Genomic DNA, 18,824 nt, shown 5'->3' with positions numbered 1-18,824 from the left:
AGAATAACAGTAGCTGCATTTGTTTAAACTGTTTTCTAGTGACATTTATTTGGATACATCCATAACAATAAGCTAATGAGGCACGATTTCGCCTGGCATAGAAAATGTGTTTTCTCGTTAGGACACTGTTGTTCAGAGGAGCTAMCCAACAACACAGCTAACACACAAACTTCAAACTGAAGGTGGAAAGACCGCAAACTAGCTGCACTTCGTTTCGTTTTACATTTTTTCAATTGACATTTCTTTGTATATATTCATGAAAATGATGCCAGCTGATTCATGGTTTCGACTGGCTGAATGTTAGACTAAAAGAAATGTGATCATGTCTATATGCTTTTTTATAGTGGAGATCAAGTTTATAACTTCCCTGCCTGGGCTGATGAGACAGTCGATTGCACAGTCAGATGGAACAGACTAAATAGGCATTTTAACCTTCCTGTTATGTTCATTTCATGTGAATTAATTCTGTGTTCCCGGTCCAAAATGACCGCCCCAGCTATAAATCCATAATAATACATATATTAACACCTAATGTTGTGTTAAATCTTTTTATCAACTGAAGTTATTGTGAACAGTACTGTTTTYAACTTCTATTTGCTATTTATGGCCTGTAGGCCTCATTGACCTGAGCTCATACAACTCGTTTTTGAGTTAAAAAAAGCATAATGTATGGATTATTTTGACTACAACAAATACTCAGATGAAACAAATTGTGCTATTTATCAAAGACTACTTTGTGTCAAAGTTTAACAAGGACTCTCTCCTCCTCACCAGTGTCATGATCAAAGATATGATCAAGAGCCTCACATACAGTAAGTATATCGTTTGGTCATTGTGCCGCTACAGAATTAATTTTGAGCAAGGCCTAAAAAAAGCTTTATATACCAGAGCTGCGAGAAAAGTTCCTTAAACTATTGAAACAATGTTGCGATTGTTTGTGAGAATGTCAACAGGTGTGGTTTCCGTGGGGGAAATATTCTATTGGGGAAAGGTTCCCTTGGGGGTTGCCATGGAAGCCAAGAAGGGGAGTGAGGTGTGTATGTGCTCAAACACACGTTCATGTGGGGGTCTGGGAGAGGAAATGTGTCCATCTGATGAATGGGCATGTGCCTGAACTCAATTTTATACACTAATTGTAGTCTCACCCAATCATTTCTATTGACTGGTCAAAATGACCGGGAACACCACAGGTGTAAAAAAGTTAAATAAAACACCCAAAATGTAATGAAATCATCAAAATGTACTTTGTGTGTTCAGATGCCCTGTGTGGACAAAGTCATGGAACCTTATGAAAATCAGATTAAAATGACTACATTTTTTCAGAGAACTTGTAAATCGGTCCAATTAGACCGGAACACAGCAGGAGGGTTAAGGTCATATATTTAGCCGGTGGTAACTTGTGGAATAGACACCGACTGGAATGCGCTTTTAACCAATCAACATTCAGGATTAGACCCACCCYTTGTATAATACTCATGGTTAGAATTGTTATTCGATGGATGCAAGAATGCTTCTTTCAGGTTTGATTCCGAGTTGATGAGTTATATAATGGTGTATAAAATGTTTCACATAAATGCCGTCCCAGACCCAGAGAGACAGTAAAGCGAAAGTCAACATTTTACACAGTACCACATCAGGTGACATGGGCAAGATGAGCTTCATACAGCTTTCAAAACAACTGGGAACTCGGAACTCGTAAATCCCTGAATTACGATATCAATGCTTTCAAGATAACTGGGAACTCGGGAAAAAACGAGCACCGATTGGGAAAAATGGTTTTGAACGGTCATCCAACTCGGAATTCCATGTCGGAAACTCGGGCATCTTTCTAGAGCTCCGACTTTCCGACCTAAAGATCACTAACGTCATGATTGTACCTTGTTTTTCCGGAGATCCCAGTTTTCTTGAAAGCGCCACAAACTGTACTCGGAAGTGARGCCAGCTGCTGGATAATTTTTGTGTCCAGTGAGCCAAGCATAAAAAAGTGTCAACTCAACCAGACAGTGAGAACCAAAATACAATACCCAAAAGTAAAGAGTCGAGSCAAAGAACAGCAGTCGGAAACTGAGAAATTACAACTGTGAGTATCATTGAAAACTAGAGCTAACATCACAGTTGACATCTATTGTTAAACATGTTGCCAATATTGGCAAAGACGAAGAGATAGTTGAAGGGTGACTGGAAGAGCCAGTACAAGATAAATAGAGAACGTTAGATGCTAAACACCCGGCCCTTGTGTTTTTGTGGAGTTACTGCATCGCCTATTGATAAACGCATGTCTGTTAGGTAGCTAGCTAAATTAGTATAGCTACCTGATGGAATTTATCAGCACAGACGGACATGTTTTAAATCTAGTTTGTTTAAATCTAGCTTGCTAGCTACGCATTTTATARTTCGATAACCAACATACATTTAGCTAGCTAACGTTAGCTACTGCTGCGATCAAGGCAAGGGTCCCATTACGTTTAACCACAGGCATCAAGCGAAAGGGCGCCGTATGATGGCTAATTATGAATGACAAAAATCATTGATCAATGTAACGTTAGCTAGTTACTTAGCCACTTAATAATAATAATTTTTTACAATCTTAATGAATTTTCTCAACAATGTGTCTTGTCTTTGTTGCAGTATCTGAAAGTTGTGCATTATGAACCCAGTCTACAACCCTGCAGCGACAGGGCTCCCCTATGTCAACCCTAAGAGACATTTAGTAGGATACCCAGGTAAGCAGTGTAACTAGTCCCTATGTCAACCCTAAGGGACATTTAGTAGGATACCCAGGTAAGCAGTGTAACTAGTCCCTATGTCAACCCTAAGGGACATTTAGTAGGATACCCAGGTAAGTAGTGTAACTAGTGTGTAATGGATTGGGAAATGTATACCACCCAAACAGACCAGTGGGTAATTAACACACACTATTTCTCTAAATGTATGTCTGACGCTTCTGATTTTCTTGTCACTTATATATGACCTTTGACTCTGCAGCTGGATTTCCTGCGGGGTACTCGGCTGGCCCTGCTTACACTCCCAACATGTACCACCCTGGAGCCAACCACCCAGCCTTCCCCACAGGTAAGTTATCAGTCCCTCTCAGAGAGCTGCATGTAGCCTACTCTTGTACAGTGAGTGCATAGATTGTTTTTGTATGTGATCCCTAGGAATTGAACCCACAACCTTAGTGTTATGCATGACGCAACTTGGAGTGCCTGGATACAGCCCTTAGCTGTGGTATATACTGCCCATATACCACAAGCCCCCAAGGTGCCTTATTGCTATTATAAACTGGTTACCAACGTAATTAGAGCAGTAAAAATACATGTTTTGTCATACCCGTGGTATACAGTAGTACCAGTCAAAAGTTTGGATACACATACTCATTCAAAGGTTTTTCAGCACTCCATCACTCTCCCTCTTGGTCAAATAGCCCTTACACAGCCTGGAGGTGTGTTTTGGGTCATTGTCCTGTTGAAAAACAAACGATAGTCCCACTAAGCGCAAACCAGATGGGATGGCTTATTGCTGCAGAATTCTGTGGTAGCCATGCTGGTTAAGTGTGCCTTGAATTCTAAATAAATCACAGACAGTGTCACCAGCAAAGCACCATCACACCTCCTCCTCCATGCTTCACGGTGGGAACCAAACATGCGGAGATCATCCGTTCATCTACTCTGTGTGTCACAAAGACACGGCGGTTGGAACCAAAAATCTCAAATATGTACTCCTCAGACCAAAGGCCAGATTTCCACTGGTCTAATGTACATTGCTTGTGTTTCTTGGCCCAGTCAAGTCTCTTCTTCATATTGGTGTCCTTTAGTAGTGGTTTCTTTGCAGCAATTTGACCATGAAGGCCTGATTCCACACAGTCTCTGAACAGTTGATGTCGAGATGTGTCTGTTACTTGAACTCTGTGAAGCATTTATTTGTGCTGCAATTTCTGAGGCTGGTAACTCTAATGAACTTATCCTCTGCAGCAGAGGTAACTCCGGGTCTTCCTTTCCTGTGACAGTCCTCGTGAGAGCCAGTTTCATCATAGTGCTTAATGMTTTTTTTGACTGCACTTGAAGAAACTTTGAAAGTTCTTGACATTTTCCGGATTGACTGACCTTGATGTCTTAAAGTACTGATGGACTGTCGTTTCTCTTTGCTTATTTGAGCAGTTCTTGCCATAATATTGACTTGGTATTTTACCAAATAGGGCTATCTTCTGTATACCACCCCTACCTTGTCACAACACAACCGATTGGCTCAAACGCATTAAGAAGGAAAGAAATTCCACAAATGAACTTTTTAACAAAGCACAACTGTTAATTGAAATGCATTCCAGGTGACTACCTCATGAAGCTGATTGAAAGAAAGCCAAGAGTGTGCAAAGCTGTCATCAAGGCAAAGGGTGGCTACTTTGAAAAATGTCATGTATAAAATATATTTAGATTTGTTTAATACGTTTTTTGATACTACATGATTCCATATGTGTTCATAGTTTTGATGTTTTCACTATTATTCTATGATGTAGAAAATAGTCAAAATAAAGAAAAACCTTGGAATGAATAGGTGTGTCCAAACTTTTGACTGGTACTGTGTGTGTGTATATATTTACATTACATTACAGTTGAAGTCGCAAGTTTACATACACCTTAGCCAAATACATTTAAACTAAAAAAATTCACAAATCCTGACATTTAATCCTAGTAAAGATTCCTTGTCTTAGGTCAGTTAGGATCACCACTTTATTTTAAGAATGTGAAATGTCAGAATAATAGTAGAGAGAATGATTTATTTCAGCTTTTATTTTTTTCATCACATTCCCAGTGGGTCAGAAGTTTACATACACTCAATTGGTAGCATTGCCTTTAAATTGTTTATCTTGGGTCAAACGTTTCATGTAGCCTTCCACAAGCTTCCCACAATAGGTTGGGTGCATTTTGGGCTATTCCTCCTGACCAGAGCTGGTGTAACTGAGTCAGGTTTGTAGGCCTCCTTGCTCGCACACACTTTTTCAGTTCTGCCCACACATTTTCTATAGGATTGAGGTCAGGGCTTTGTGATGGCCACTCCAATACCTTGACTTTGTTGTCCTTAAGCCATTTTGCCACAACTTTGGAAGTATGTTTGGGGTCATTGTCCATTTGGAAGACCCATTTGCGACCAAGCTTTAACTTCCTGACTGATGTCTTGAGATGTTGCTTCAATATATCCACATCATTTTCTTCCTCGTGATGCCATCTGTTTTGTGAGGTGCACCAGTCCCTCCTTCAGCAAAGCATCCCACAACATGATGCCACCCCCGTGCTTCACGGTTGGGACGGTGTTCTTCGGCTTGCAAGCCTCCCCCTTTTCCTCCAAACATAACGATGGTCTTTATCATCTTAAGTATAGGGGCAGTATTTTCGTTTTTGGCTAATTGTCAGATTAGGATAGAAAACACTCTAAAGTTTCCAAAACGGTCAAAATTTTGTCTGTGAGTTAAACAGAACTGATATTGCAGGCTAAAACCTGAGGAAAATCCAATCAAGAAGTGCCCCTGTTTTTGAAACCTCTCTGTTCTTATGCATCCCTATTACCCATTTTTAAAGGGATATCAACCGGTTTCCTTTTTCTATGGCTTCCCTAAGGTGTCAACTGCCTTTAGACATAGTTTCAGGCTTTTATTTTGAAAAATGAGCGTGAACGACCACATTGCGTAAGTGGATAGGTGGGGGCTCTCAGAGTGAGTTGGGCGCAAAAGAGAAAGGCYGCCATTGTTATTCCCGGTCCTAGTGAAAAACCAACAGTCCCGGTTGATATATTATCGAATAGATATTTGAAAAACACCCTGAGGATTGATTATAAAAAACGTTTGACATGTTTCTGTGGACATTATGGATATCATTTGGAATTTTTGTCTGCGTTGTCGTGACCGTTCTTTCCGGTGGATTCCTGGGTATAACGCACCAAACGAACGGAGGTATTTGGATATAAAAAATATCTTTATGGAACAAAAGGAACATTTGTTGTCTAACTGGGAGTCTTGTGAGTGAAAACATCCGAAGATCATCAAAGGTAAACGATTCATTTGATTGCRTTTCTGATTTTCGTGACCAAGTTACCTGATGCTAAGTGTACTTAATGTTTTGTCGAGCGATCGATAAACTTACACAAACGCTTGTATTGCTTTTGCTGTAAAGCATAATTTCAAAATCTGAGACAACAGGTGGATTAACAAAAGGCTAAGGTGTGTTTTGCAATATTGCACTTGTGATTTCATGAATATGAATATTTTCTAGTAATATTATTTGACTGTGGCGCTATGCTATTCAGCGTTGCTGATGACAATTATCCCGGATCCGGGATGGGTGGTTCAGAAAGGTTATGGCCAAACAGTTCTATTTTTATTTCATCAGACCAGAGGACATTTCTCCAAAAAGTACGATCTTTGTCCCCATGTGCAGTTGCAACCCGTAGTCTGGCTTTTTTATGGCAGTTTTGGAGCAGTGGCTTCTTCCTTGCTGAGCGGCCTTTCACGTTATGTCGATATAGGACTCGTTTTACTGTGGATATGGATGCTTTTGTACCTGTTTCCTCCAGCATCTTCACAAGGTCCTTTTTTTCTGAGGTCTTGGCTTACTACTTTTGATTTTCCCATGATGTCAAGCAAAGAGGCACTGAGTTTGAAGGTAGGCCTTGAAATATATCCACAGGTACACCTCCAATTGACTCAAATGATGTCAATTGACTCAAATGATGTCAATTGACTCAAATTATGTCAATTAGCCTATCAGAAGCTTCTAATGCCATGATATCATTTTATGGAATTTTCCAAGCTGTTTAAAGGCACAGTAAACTTAGTGTATGTAAACTTCTGACCCACTGGAATTGTGATACATTGAAATAATCTGTCTGTAAACAATTGTTGGAAAAATGACTTGTGTCATGCACAAAGTAGATGTCCTAACCGACTTGCCAAAACTATAGTTTGTTAACAAGAAATGTGTGGAGTGGTTGAAAAACAAGTTATAATGACTCCAACCTAAGTGTATGTAAACTTCCGACTTCAACTGTATATATTTTTGTTGCTCAGAACGTGGTGGGCCAAATAAAACCACTGGCGGACCAAATTCGTCCCACGGGCCACCAGTTGGGGAACCCTGCCTATGGACAAAGGCCTAAAATGTGCTTTTTGGGGGTTTTCCCTGTTAAAATGTGTAATACCCTAGACGGTGTGTTAACAACGCCTTTCCTTGCTGTGTGTTTATATCTCTGAAACCCTCTCTTATAGGTTACGCTCCGGGCACTTCTTTTAAAATGACCTGCTTGCCCACCACGGGGGCTGTCCCACCCTACTCCTCATCACCCAACCTCTATCCTGCAGCAGCCTTCCCTGTGAGGAGCACCTACCCCCAACAGAACCCCTACACACAGGTCAGTTAGTCAACTGACATCATCTGCCTCTGCCGTCTGAAGTAGTATGATGTAACTGAACCTGTTTATCTTATTTGTTGTACTGCAGAATTGGTATTTTATAGCTGCATTGTTACAAGGTCATAAGTTACATAGGTCAGACGGAATGTAATAATATCTGTCTGCCTTAGACAATTCAGATACACATTAGCTTGCTGCTTATTGCTGCTGTAGTTGTACTTGTCTCACTGTGGCACTGACATTTGTATTGGTATTTACTCGTTCTGGGGTCCAGCAACATTAAGGCAGTTACAGTTGATGTCGGAAGTTTACATACACTTAGGTTGGAGTCATCCCTGAAACACTTCAGCGAGCAGGCCTTTCTAATCGACCTGGCCGGGTATCCTGGAAGGACATTGATCTCATCCCGTCAGTAGAGGATGCCTGGTTATTTAAAAAAAATGCCTTCCTCACCATCTTAAATAAGCATGCCCCATTCAAGAAATTTAGAACCAGGAACAGATATAGCCCTTGGTTCTCTCCAGACCTGACTGCCCTTAACCAACACAAAAACATCCTATGGCGTTCTGCGTTAGCATCGAACAGCCCACGTGATATGCAACTTTTCAGGGAAGCTAGAAACCAATATACACAGGCAGTTAGAAAAGCCAAGGCTAGCTTTTTCAAGCAGAAATTTGCTTCCTGCAACACAAACTCAAAAAAGTTCTGGGACACTGTAAAGTCCATGGAGAATAGAACACTTCCTCCCAGCTGCCAACTGCACTGAGGACAGGAAACTCAGTCACCACCGATAAATCCACTATAATTGAACATTTCAATAAGCATTTTTCTACGGCTGGCCATGCTTTCCACCTGGCTACCCCTACCCTGGTCAACAGCACTGCACCCCCCACAGCAACTCGCCCAAGCCTTCCCCATTTCTCCTTCTCCCAAAGAGTTGCAAAATCTGGACCCCCTACAAATCAGCCGGGCTAGACAATCTGGACCCTTTCTTTCTAAAATTATCTGCCGAAATTGTTGCAACCCCTATTACTAGCCTGTTCAACCTCTCTTTCGTGTTGTCTGAGATTCCCAAAGATTGGAAAGCAGCTGCGGTCATCCCCCTCTTCAAAGGGGGGGACACTCTTGATCCAAACTGCTACAGACCTATATCTATCCTACCCTGCCTTTCTAAGGTCTTCGAAAGCCAAGTCAACAAACAGATTACCGACCATTTCAAATCCCACCATACATTCTCCGCTATGCAATCTGGTTTCAGAGCTGGTCATGGGTGCACCTCAGCCACGCTCAAGGTCCTAAATGATATCTTAACTGCCATCGATAAGAAACAATACTGTGCAGCCGTATTCATTGACCTGGCCAAGGCTTTCGACTCTGTCAATCACCACATCCTCATCGGCAGACTAAACAGCCTTGGTTTCTCAAATGATTGCCTCGCCTGGTTCACCAACTACTTCTCTGATAGAGTCCTGTGTGTCAAATCGGAGGGCCTGTTGTCCGGGCCTCTGGCAGTCTCTATGGGGGTGCCATAGGGTTCAATTCTTGGACCGACTCTCTTCTCTGTATACATCAACGATGTCGCTCTTGCTGCTGGTGAGTCTCTGATCCACCTCTACGCAGACAACACCATTCTGTATACTTCTGGTCCTTCTTTGGACACTGTGTTAACAACCCTCCAGGCGAGCTTCAATGCCATACAACTCTCCTTCCGTGGCCTCCAATTGCTCTTAAATACAAGTAAAACTAAATGCATGCTCTTCATCCAATCGCTGCCTGCACCTGCCCGCCCGTCCAACATCACTACTCTGAACGGTTCTGACTTAGAATATGTGGACAACTACAAATACCTAGGTGCCTGGTTAGACTGTAAACTCTCCTTCCAGACTCACATCAAACATCTCCAATCCAAAGTTAAATCTAGAATTGGCTTCCTATTTCGCAACAAAGCATCCTTCACTCATGCTGCCAAATATACCCTTGTAAAACTGACCATCCTACCGATCCTCGACTTGGGCGATGTCATTTACAAAATAGCCTCCAATACCCTACTCAATAAACTGGATGTAGTCTATCACAGTGCCATCCGTTTTGTCACCAAAGCCCCATATACTACCCACCACTGCGACCTGTACGCTCTCGTTGGCTGGCCCTCGCATACTCGTCGCCAAACCCACTGGCTCCAGGTCATCTACAAGACCCTGCTAGGTAAAGTCCCCCCTTATCTCAGCTCACTGGTCACCATAGCAGCACCCACCTGTAGCACGCGCTCCAGCAGGTATATCTCTCTGGTCACCCCCAAAACCAATTCTTCCTTTGGCCGCCTCTCCTTCCAGTTCTCTGCTGCCAATGACTGGAACGAACTACAAAAATCTCAGAAACTGGAAACACTTATCTCCCTCACTAGCTTTAAGCACCAGCTGTCAGAGCAGCTCACAGATTACTGCACCTGTTCATAGCCCATCTATAATTTAGCCCAAACAACTACCTCTTCCCCTACTGTATTTATTTATTTTGCTCCTTTGCACCCCATTATTTCTATCTCTACTTTGCACATTCTTCCACTGCAAATCTACCATTCCAGTGTTTTACTTGCTATATTGTATTTACTTTGCCACCATGGCCTTTCTTTGCCTTTACTTCCCTTATCTCGCCTCATTTGCTCACATTGTATATAGACTTATTTTTGTACTGTATTATTGACTGTATGTTTGTTTTACTCCATGTATAACTCTGTGTTGTATGTGTCGAACTGCTTTGCTTTATCTTGGCCAGGTCGCAATTGTAAATGAGAACTTGTTCTCAACTTGCCTACCTGGTTAAATAAAAAATAAACTATTTTTTCAACCACTCCACAAATTTCTTGTTAACAAACTATAGTTTTGGCAAGTCGGTTAGGACATCTACTTTGTCCTTGACACAAGTAATTTTTCCAACAATTATTTACAGACAGATTATTTACACTTATAATTCACTGTATCACAATTCCAGTGGCTCAGAAGTTTACATACGCTAAGTTGACAGTGCCTTTAAACAGCTTGGAAAATTCCAGAAAATGATGTCATGGCTTTAGAAGCTTCTGATAGGCTAATTTACATCATTTGAGTCAATTGGAGGTGTACCTGTGGATATATTTCAAGGCCTACCTTCAAACTCAGTGCCTCTTTGCTTGACATCATGGGAAAATCAAAATAAATCATCCAAGACCTCGGGAAAAAAATGATGGACCTCCACAAGTCTGGTCCATCCTTGTGAGCAATTTCCAAACGCCTGTAGGTACCACTTTCATCTGTACAAATAATAGTACGCAAGTATAAACACCATGGGACCACGCAGCCATCATACCGCTCAGGAAGGAGATGCGTTTTGTCTCCTAGAGATGAACGTACTTTGGTGTGAAAAGTGCAAATCAATCCCAGAACAACAGCAAAGGACTTGTGAAGATGCTGGAGGAAACAGGTACAAAAGTATCTATGTCCACAGTAAAACGAGTCCTATGTCGACATAACCTGAAAGTCCGCTCAGCAAGGAAGAAGCCACTGCTCCAAAACCGCCATAAAAAAGCCAGACTACGATTTGCATCTGCACATGGGGACAAGGATTGTACTTTTTGGGGTGCTTTGCTGCAGGAGGGACTGGTGCACTTCACAGAATAGATGGCATCATGAGGTAGGAAAATTATGTGGATATATTGAAGCAACAAACCTGACTCAGTTACACCAGCTCTGTCAGGAGGAATGGGTCAAAATTCACCCAACCTATTGTGGGAAGCTTGTGGAAGTCTACATGAAACGTTTGACCCAAGTTAAATAATTTAAAGGCAATGCTACCAATTGTGATGAAGGAAATAAAAGCTGAAATAAATCAATCTCTCTACTATTATTCTGACATTTCACATTCTTAAAATAAAGTGGTGATCCTAACTGACCTAAGACAGGGAATTTTTACTAGGATTAAATGTCAGGAATTGTGAAAAACTGAGTTTAAATGTATTTGGCTAAGGTGTATGTAAACTTCTGACTTCAACTGTATACACAGTTTAAAATATTACATTCTGTTTCATAAAACTGTACCTATTAACACTTCTATCTTTCTCTCTCTCAGCACCAAGGCACTTACTACACACAGCCTCTGTACGCAGCCCCACCCCATGTCATTCATCACACTACAGTGGTCCAGTCCAATGGGATGCCAGCAGCTATGTATGCCCCGCCCATGCATCACCAGTCCCGCCCACACAACGGCGTAGCCATGGGGATGATAGCAGGGACCACTATGGCCATGTCAGCCGGTGAGTTCCATTTAGATTATTTTTTTAATGCGTTTAGCATTTTTTTTAAACTTTTTTTTAAGGGATACAATTCAGTTGCAACAGTGTTTAATAAATGGGTTTTGCTCTGTCTAATTTCCGGACCTCTCCCACCTCCCTCCTTTCTCCAGGAACTTTGTTGACGCACTCCCCGACCCCCCCCACCAAGTTACAATGCCCACATACCGACACCCAGGCGTGCCCACCTACAGCAATGTTCCCCCCCAGTGGTAAAGGGATGGCACTGTGAGTACTAAATACATCCTCCATGTCATATTCTCTCCGGTCAATATGGATGGGAATGAACAGTGGGAAACAGCACTGACACTAGAATACATAATGGTTACAATTTATAGTCAGGAAATATTTAAATGCAGGTAGGGTCTTTTTGGGGGGGGGGGGTTAGCTGTGGGCAATAGCTCCATGTCAATTAGGATAATACCCCCTGTCAGTATAAGTATTTTTATGTGTAGAAAGACCAACAGTAGGTATTATTACTGTGTATTTAATCAACTGTTTCTCTGCTTCTCTCTTCAGGTCAGAAGATGGTAGATACACTCCAGTTGGTGATGACGCTCTCCGGTGTCTCTTGTCAGCTGTTCTTCCTTCCTTCTTACCATGCATACTGTGAATCTGAAGCCCAACTACAAAACAACACCAGGTGTGTTCAGAACAGGATGAAGAGAATATTCCTACTGCTGACTATTCCTGTTTTGAATGATACTATCCAAGAATCCTTCACTCACTCTGCTGCATATCTTGTGTCTGACAGCTAAGTTGTGTTTTGTGTACTGCCTTGCGATTTTTATAGCTAACTCTGTTAGGTGGTGAAAAGGGAGTTTGAATTTGTTTTGATGTTGGGATCCATATCGAGTTGAATGCGTGTGTATATACACTGAGTGTATGAACATCAGGAACACCTTCATAATATTGAGTTGCACACGCAACTGCCCTCAGAAAAGCTTTAATTCATCGGGGCATGGACTCTACAAGGTGTCAAAAGCATTCCACAGGGATGGTGGCCCATGTTGACTCCAATGGTTCCCACTGTTGTGTCAAGATGGCTGGATGTCCTTTGGGTGGTGGAACATTGTTGATACACACGGGAAACTGTTGAGCATGAAAAACCCAGCAGTGTTGCAGTTCTTGACACAAACCGGTGCGCCTGGCACCTACCATAACCCGTTCAAAGACCCTTAAATCTTTTGTCTTGCCCATTCACCATCTGATTGGCACACATACACAATCCATGTCTCAAGGCTTGAAAGTCTTTCAATAAGTGATCATAGCTTTCACCTGGATTCACCTGGTCAGTCTCATGGAAACAGCAGGTGTTCTTAATGTTTTGTACCCTCAGTGTAAAAGAAGAAATAACACTAGCTCAATCTACCTTCCGTGACTAATGCAAAATCATCAAAAAGAAAAATTCAAATGAACTACAAAAGAAAAAAAAACTGCAGTTTTGAATCAATGATGCCATTTCTTAATGTGAAACATTAAAAGAAAGGAACAAGTTTAATTCACACAAACGGTTAACTTGAGTTTACCACACAAAGCTGTGCAGAATAAATTTTTTCGTTGCTTGTTTTTGCTAATGTTGTTAGGATGTTATTATTTCTCTGGGGGAGGCCGTGTTAACATTTGTCTGTTGGACATTTTTGTATTATGGGAAGGTGGGCCTTTTTGAGTTTTAAGCCTCTGTCTCAGATGTCTGATATCCATTCCAACACGAAAACATTATTCACACTCTTTTCCCATGGAAGATGTGAACACAGACTTGAGTCCTAAAGGTCTTAGATGGGGAAAGGAAACAGAGGCCCTGAACAGTGCTTTACTTGGGTAGGAGCTCACTGGACCTGAGTACAGGCACCTCAAATGTTTTACTGCTTGAGCTCCTGTTCCCATTAGCTAAAAAGTATCTGGCACCCAAAATGAGTACCGGAACCAATTTCAGTTCAAGTCAAGAACTGGCCCTAAAGGAAGCTAGCAAAATGACACATTTGTTGTGACATTTCATCTATTTCTGGTCACAAAGGAATGGATTTGAGAAAAGGAAGCAATTTAGAACTATTCGGACTCCATCCTACAGTGAGTGATGGAGCGAGAGCATTTGCATGCATGTGAGCGTGTTTGTGTATAATTCTATTTGCTGAAAGAGGATTCAAATACTTAAGCCATTGTGCATACAGATGTAATGTATGTATCACACCTGAACATTTCTACAGATTAGTTTCTGTTATTGGTTTGGGTTTAACCACACCAAGAGCTACAGACTTTAGAATCACTGCAAAACTGAGACATTTTAACAGGTTTTAAACTTTTATCCTGGATTTATTTTAATGGATTAAATAGATTAGAATTTGCTTTGCACTATTGGAAGAAAATACACATTTGAGATGCTCTGTTTTAAGGAAGCCAGAACTTGACATTGTTTGCTAGTTACCTCAAGGCTCCACCAGAACTCACCAATATATCATTGTCTTTGATTTGCTCATCTATATTGCCTTTTCAAGACGTCACCTCAGTTACTGAATCTGTTTTGGAATGTTTTATGTGTTTTGTTTTTTTTATTTTCAAGAAAGACCAAAAAATACAATTATGAGAATTGTCAATGGTTTTTATTTCAGAATTTCATTGAATCATGTCACCTTCACATTTCTGGGGACCCAGGCTATATGGTGTTTAAGCTGACCACTATAACACATGCTCCAAGCTGTCTTCTGAAGCCTGCGTCTAGCTAGCCCATGGTGATACCTTTGTTTTCAGGCTCACTGCAGTAATCTGGTCAGATAATGCAAGTCATTGTTTAAATGCCCACTAGGTGGACCATATGTCTCATATCTGCCTTCAGCGTCTACAGTCGTGGCCAAAAGTTTTGAATGACACAAATATTAATTTTCACAAAGTTTGCTGCTTCAGTGTCTTTAGATATTTTTGTCAGATGTTACTATGGAATACTGAAGTATAATTACAAGCACTTCATACGTGTCAAAGGCTTTTATTGACAATTACATGAAGTTGATGCAAAGAGTCAATATTTGCAGTGTTGACCCTTCTTTTTCAAGACTTCTGCAATCCGCCCTGGCATGCTGTCAATTAACTTCTGGGCCACATCCCGGCGGATGGCAGCCCATTCTTGCATAATAAATGCTTGGAGTTTGTCAGAATTTGTGGGTTTTTGTTTGTCCACCCGCTTCTTGAGGATTGACCACAAGTTCTCAATGGGATTAAGGTCTGGGGAGTTTCRTGGCCATGGACCCAAAATATCGATGTTTTGTTCCCCGAGCCACTTAGTTATCACTTTTGCCTTATGACAAGGTGCTCCATCATGCTGGAAAAGGCATTGTTCATCACCAAACTGTTCCTGGATGGTTGGGAGAATTTGCTCTCGGAGGATGTGTTGGTACCATTCTTTATTCATGGCTGTGTTCTTAGGCAAAATTGTGAGTGAGCCCACTCCCTCGGCTGAGAAGCAACCCCACACATGAATGGTCTCAGGATGCTTTACTGTTGGCATGACACAGGACTGATGGTAGCGCTCACCTTCTCTTCTCCGGACAAGCTTTTTTCCGGATGCCCCAAACAATCGGAAAGGGGATTCATCAGAGAAAATGACTTTATCTCTGTCCTCAGCAGTCCAATCCCCTGTACTTTTTGCAGAATATCAGTCTGTCCCTGATGTTTTTCCTGGAGAGAAGTGGCTTCTTTGCTGCCCTTCTTGACACCAGGCCATCCTCCAAAGTCTTCGCCTCACCGTGCGTGCAGATGCACTCACACCTGCCTGCTGCCATTCCTGAGCAAGCTCTGTGCTGGTGGTGCCCCGATCCCGCAGCTGAATCAACTTTAAGAGACGGTCCTGGCGCTTGCTGGACTTTCTTGGGCGCCCTGACACCTTCTTCACAACAATTGAACCGCTCTCCTTGAAGTACTTGATGATCTGATAAATTGTTGATTTAGGTGCAATCTTACTGGCAGCAATATCCTTGCCTGTGAAGCCCTTTTTTGTGCAATTCAGCTAGTTGTCGTCTAGAAGCGACAACTGCTCAGCCACAAAGTGGTYGGCCACACAAGCTCACAGAACGGGACCGCCGAGTTCTGAAGCGTGTAAAAATCGTCTGTTGCAACACTCACGACCGAGTTCCAAACTGATTCTGGAAGCAACGTCACCACAAGAACTGTTCGTTGGGAGCTTCATGAAATGGGTTTCTTGACTGGCCTGTACAGAGTCCTGACCTCATCCCCAGTGGCAGTTCAAGCTTGTATGGCTTCCTGGGCGAACCCCCTCCTTCAGCCCCCGCCCCAACAAAAAAAAAGCAGCACCATTATGCATTAACAAATTTTTATTCAGACATTTGGAACAACACAAATAAATAATCAAAACATTTAAACCTATATATACAAAAATAAGACTCTCAAATATCAAAAAGAAGTAACAAAGACAAATAGAAACAAATTGTAGTATATACATTTAAATTAAAAAAGATAATCAAATTATTATGCTATTACCCTATTGCTAACAAAAAACACACAAATAAAACTAAATTGCACATTCTATATCACACAAATAGAATAACACACCTATAAAGAAGAGAACCTGATTATTGCACTTCAAACAAGAAACACAAACTAAATTGCACAACTAATTGCATTGCTAATTGCATTAGTACTGTACAAAGTTAGAGGTGTGCTATTTGATAGATTCCTTCGCTCCCCCTACTTCTGGCTTCCAGTGGGGAGACCTGAGGTCAACCTACTACCGCCCCCCACCCCATCTCGTACTTTTGAGTGGGAGACCTTCCCAGGCAGTAGCCTGCCTAGCTCACAAACTAGAATCAGGGCGCCCACTCTGACAAGGCTAATTGACCCACAGTCCCAACGATGACATGATATCATTGACGTGAGGTGCAAATGAGCGATAGAAAACCGATCGCGCAAATGTCAACATTCAGAATATTTGTTTTTGGTGCGTGCGCCCCATGCCACCCCTGGCAAGATGCTGCCCTGGGCGGCTGCCCATGTCGCCTATGCTTAAATCCGCCACTGCTCATTGGAACACCAACTGCGAGCCAGGCCTAATCGCCCAACATAAGTGCCTGACCTCATTAATGTTCTTGTGGCTGAATGGTAGCGAGTCCCCGCAGCAATGTTCCAACATCCTTGATGAAAACCTGCTCCAGAGAGCTCAGGACCTGACTGGGGTGAAGGTTCACCTTCCAACAGGACAATGACCTTAAGCACACAGCCAAGACAATGCAGGAGTGGCTTCGGGACAAGTCTCTGAATGTCCTTGAGTGGCCCAGCCAGAGCCTGGACTTGAACTCGATCGAACATCTCTGGAGAGACCTGAAAATAGCTGTGCAGCGACGCTCCCCATCCAACCTGACAGAGCTTGAGAGGATCTGCAGAGAAGAATGGGAGAAACTCCTCAAATACAGGTGTACCAAGCTTGTAGCATCATACCCAAGAAGACTCAAAGCTGTAATCGCTGCCAAAAGTGCTTCAACAGTACTGAGTAAAGGGTCTGAATACTTATGTAAATGTGATATTTCTTAACACCTCTTTTTGCTTCATCATTATGGGGTATTGTGTGTAAATTGATGAGGGGAAAAAACTATTTAATATATAAATATTAGATCCTGAAATTGACACAATTCAGTCAGTGACACATTTGAATAGTTTTATTTTCCCATAATTGAGTGCATATGTAAACAACCATACAAACACTGCCTTTTTCAATTCGTAATTAAAACAAACTATAGTTCAACTTTTTATTTTACAAGCACGCATATTTAAGTTGAAACATTGGAACTCTCCCTGACTCAGTGTTTTAATGTGTTTCTGAAAATAATGAGACTGAAAGCAAGAACTCACCCAACCCAGGAAAATAGAAATGTGTACAGCAATATATAAGTTAACAATGTCTCGTTGGCAGAACAGTTCTCTTGCAGAGGACATTTTATTCTCATTGGACCAGCCCACTTCAAGGTCAAACTGAAGGTCAAATAAAAAATGCTCAGTCACCATTTCAAGAAATTCACCATTCAGAGAAATGTTTGGGGTTGTTTTTATACCACTGAAAGACTGAAGTAGTCTACTGTATCTCCTCTTTCCTCTCACCAGAGGGACATATGAGTTTAAAGATGTCTATTCAGAACCAGGTCATCAACGATCCTAGTTAAATAACAATGCCTAGTTAAATACTGATAAAAAACAACAATAGCATCAGTTCAGGTCTAATGATTGGTGGGAGGGGGCGGTAATCATTTCCTAATTAGTGACAGTGGGAAAGTATTGATTGTATGATGTCTCAATAGATCGAAAATGAGTGTACAAATTGTGGAGAGGCAAACTTTCTGTTGTATACCATCCTGTGCCTTTTGCAGGGGGAGTATACAGTATATTCAACAGCCAATTATAGCTCTAGTAAGAGTCAGTAAACTCCAGACCAACAGACTTTTTGAAAATGTTTTTTTAGGCGTGTTTGGCATGCAGTTCAGTCATGGGCAAAATCGCCTTTGACATTTGAACGACTTTTTGATTGATACTGGCATATCAAAGCAGAGAAACTGCCATGTTCTGCAGAGGTTGTAAAAACACTGACTGCATTTTAAAGGCAAAACACAACATTAGCTACAAAACATCTGTTTAGGTCTATGCATGCAGTCTTCAATTTAGTCAAAACATCATGATGTAACATGTAATTCCAATTTACCAAACCTTCTCAAATGTCAAAATAAACAATTTGGGAAAATGTAAGACGAATGCTGCTTTTAAACCAAGGTTATTCTAGCATGCTAGGCCATAGATGCCTGAATGAGGTGAGTTATAGGGATCCATAACCCTCGTGACAGGTGAGTTATAGGGCTGCATAACCCTCGTGACAGGTGAGTTATAGGGCTGCATAACCCTAGTGACAGGTAGGGATCCATAACCCTCGTGACAGGTGAGTTATAGTGCTGAATAACACTCGTGACAGGTGAGTTATAGGGCTGCATAACCCTAGTGACAGGTAGGGATCCATAACCCTCGTGACAGGTGAGTTATAGTGCTGCATAACTGACAGTGTGAGTTATAGTGCTGCATAACCCTCGTGACAGGTAGTTATAGTGCTGCATAACGC

The 18,824-nt window shown here is 41.7% G+C and overlaps 1 pseudogene; it reads left to right on the top strand.

Annotated features, from left to right (window-relative positions):
* The first annotated feature begins 1,476 nt into the window (after positions 1 to 1,476).
* LOC111973254 (myelin-associated neurite-outgrowth inhibitor-like) lies at positions 1,477 to 12,329 on the top strand (annotated as a pseudogene).
* Positions 12,330 to 18,824: the final 6,495 nt, after the last annotated feature.

The sequence above is a fragment of the Salvelinus sp. IW2-2015 genome, linkage group LG14 (assembly GCF_002910315.2).
Source record: "Salvelinus sp. IW2-2015 linkage group LG14, ASM291031v2, whole genome shotgun sequence".
In the NCBI taxonomy this organism is placed as follows: domain Eukaryota; kingdom Metazoa; phylum Chordata; class Actinopteri; order Salmoniformes; family Salmonidae; genus Salvelinus; species Salvelinus sp. IW2-2015.
The sequence above is the reverse complement of the archived record's forward strand: the minus strand, read 5'-3'. Positions and strand labels throughout refer to the sequence as shown.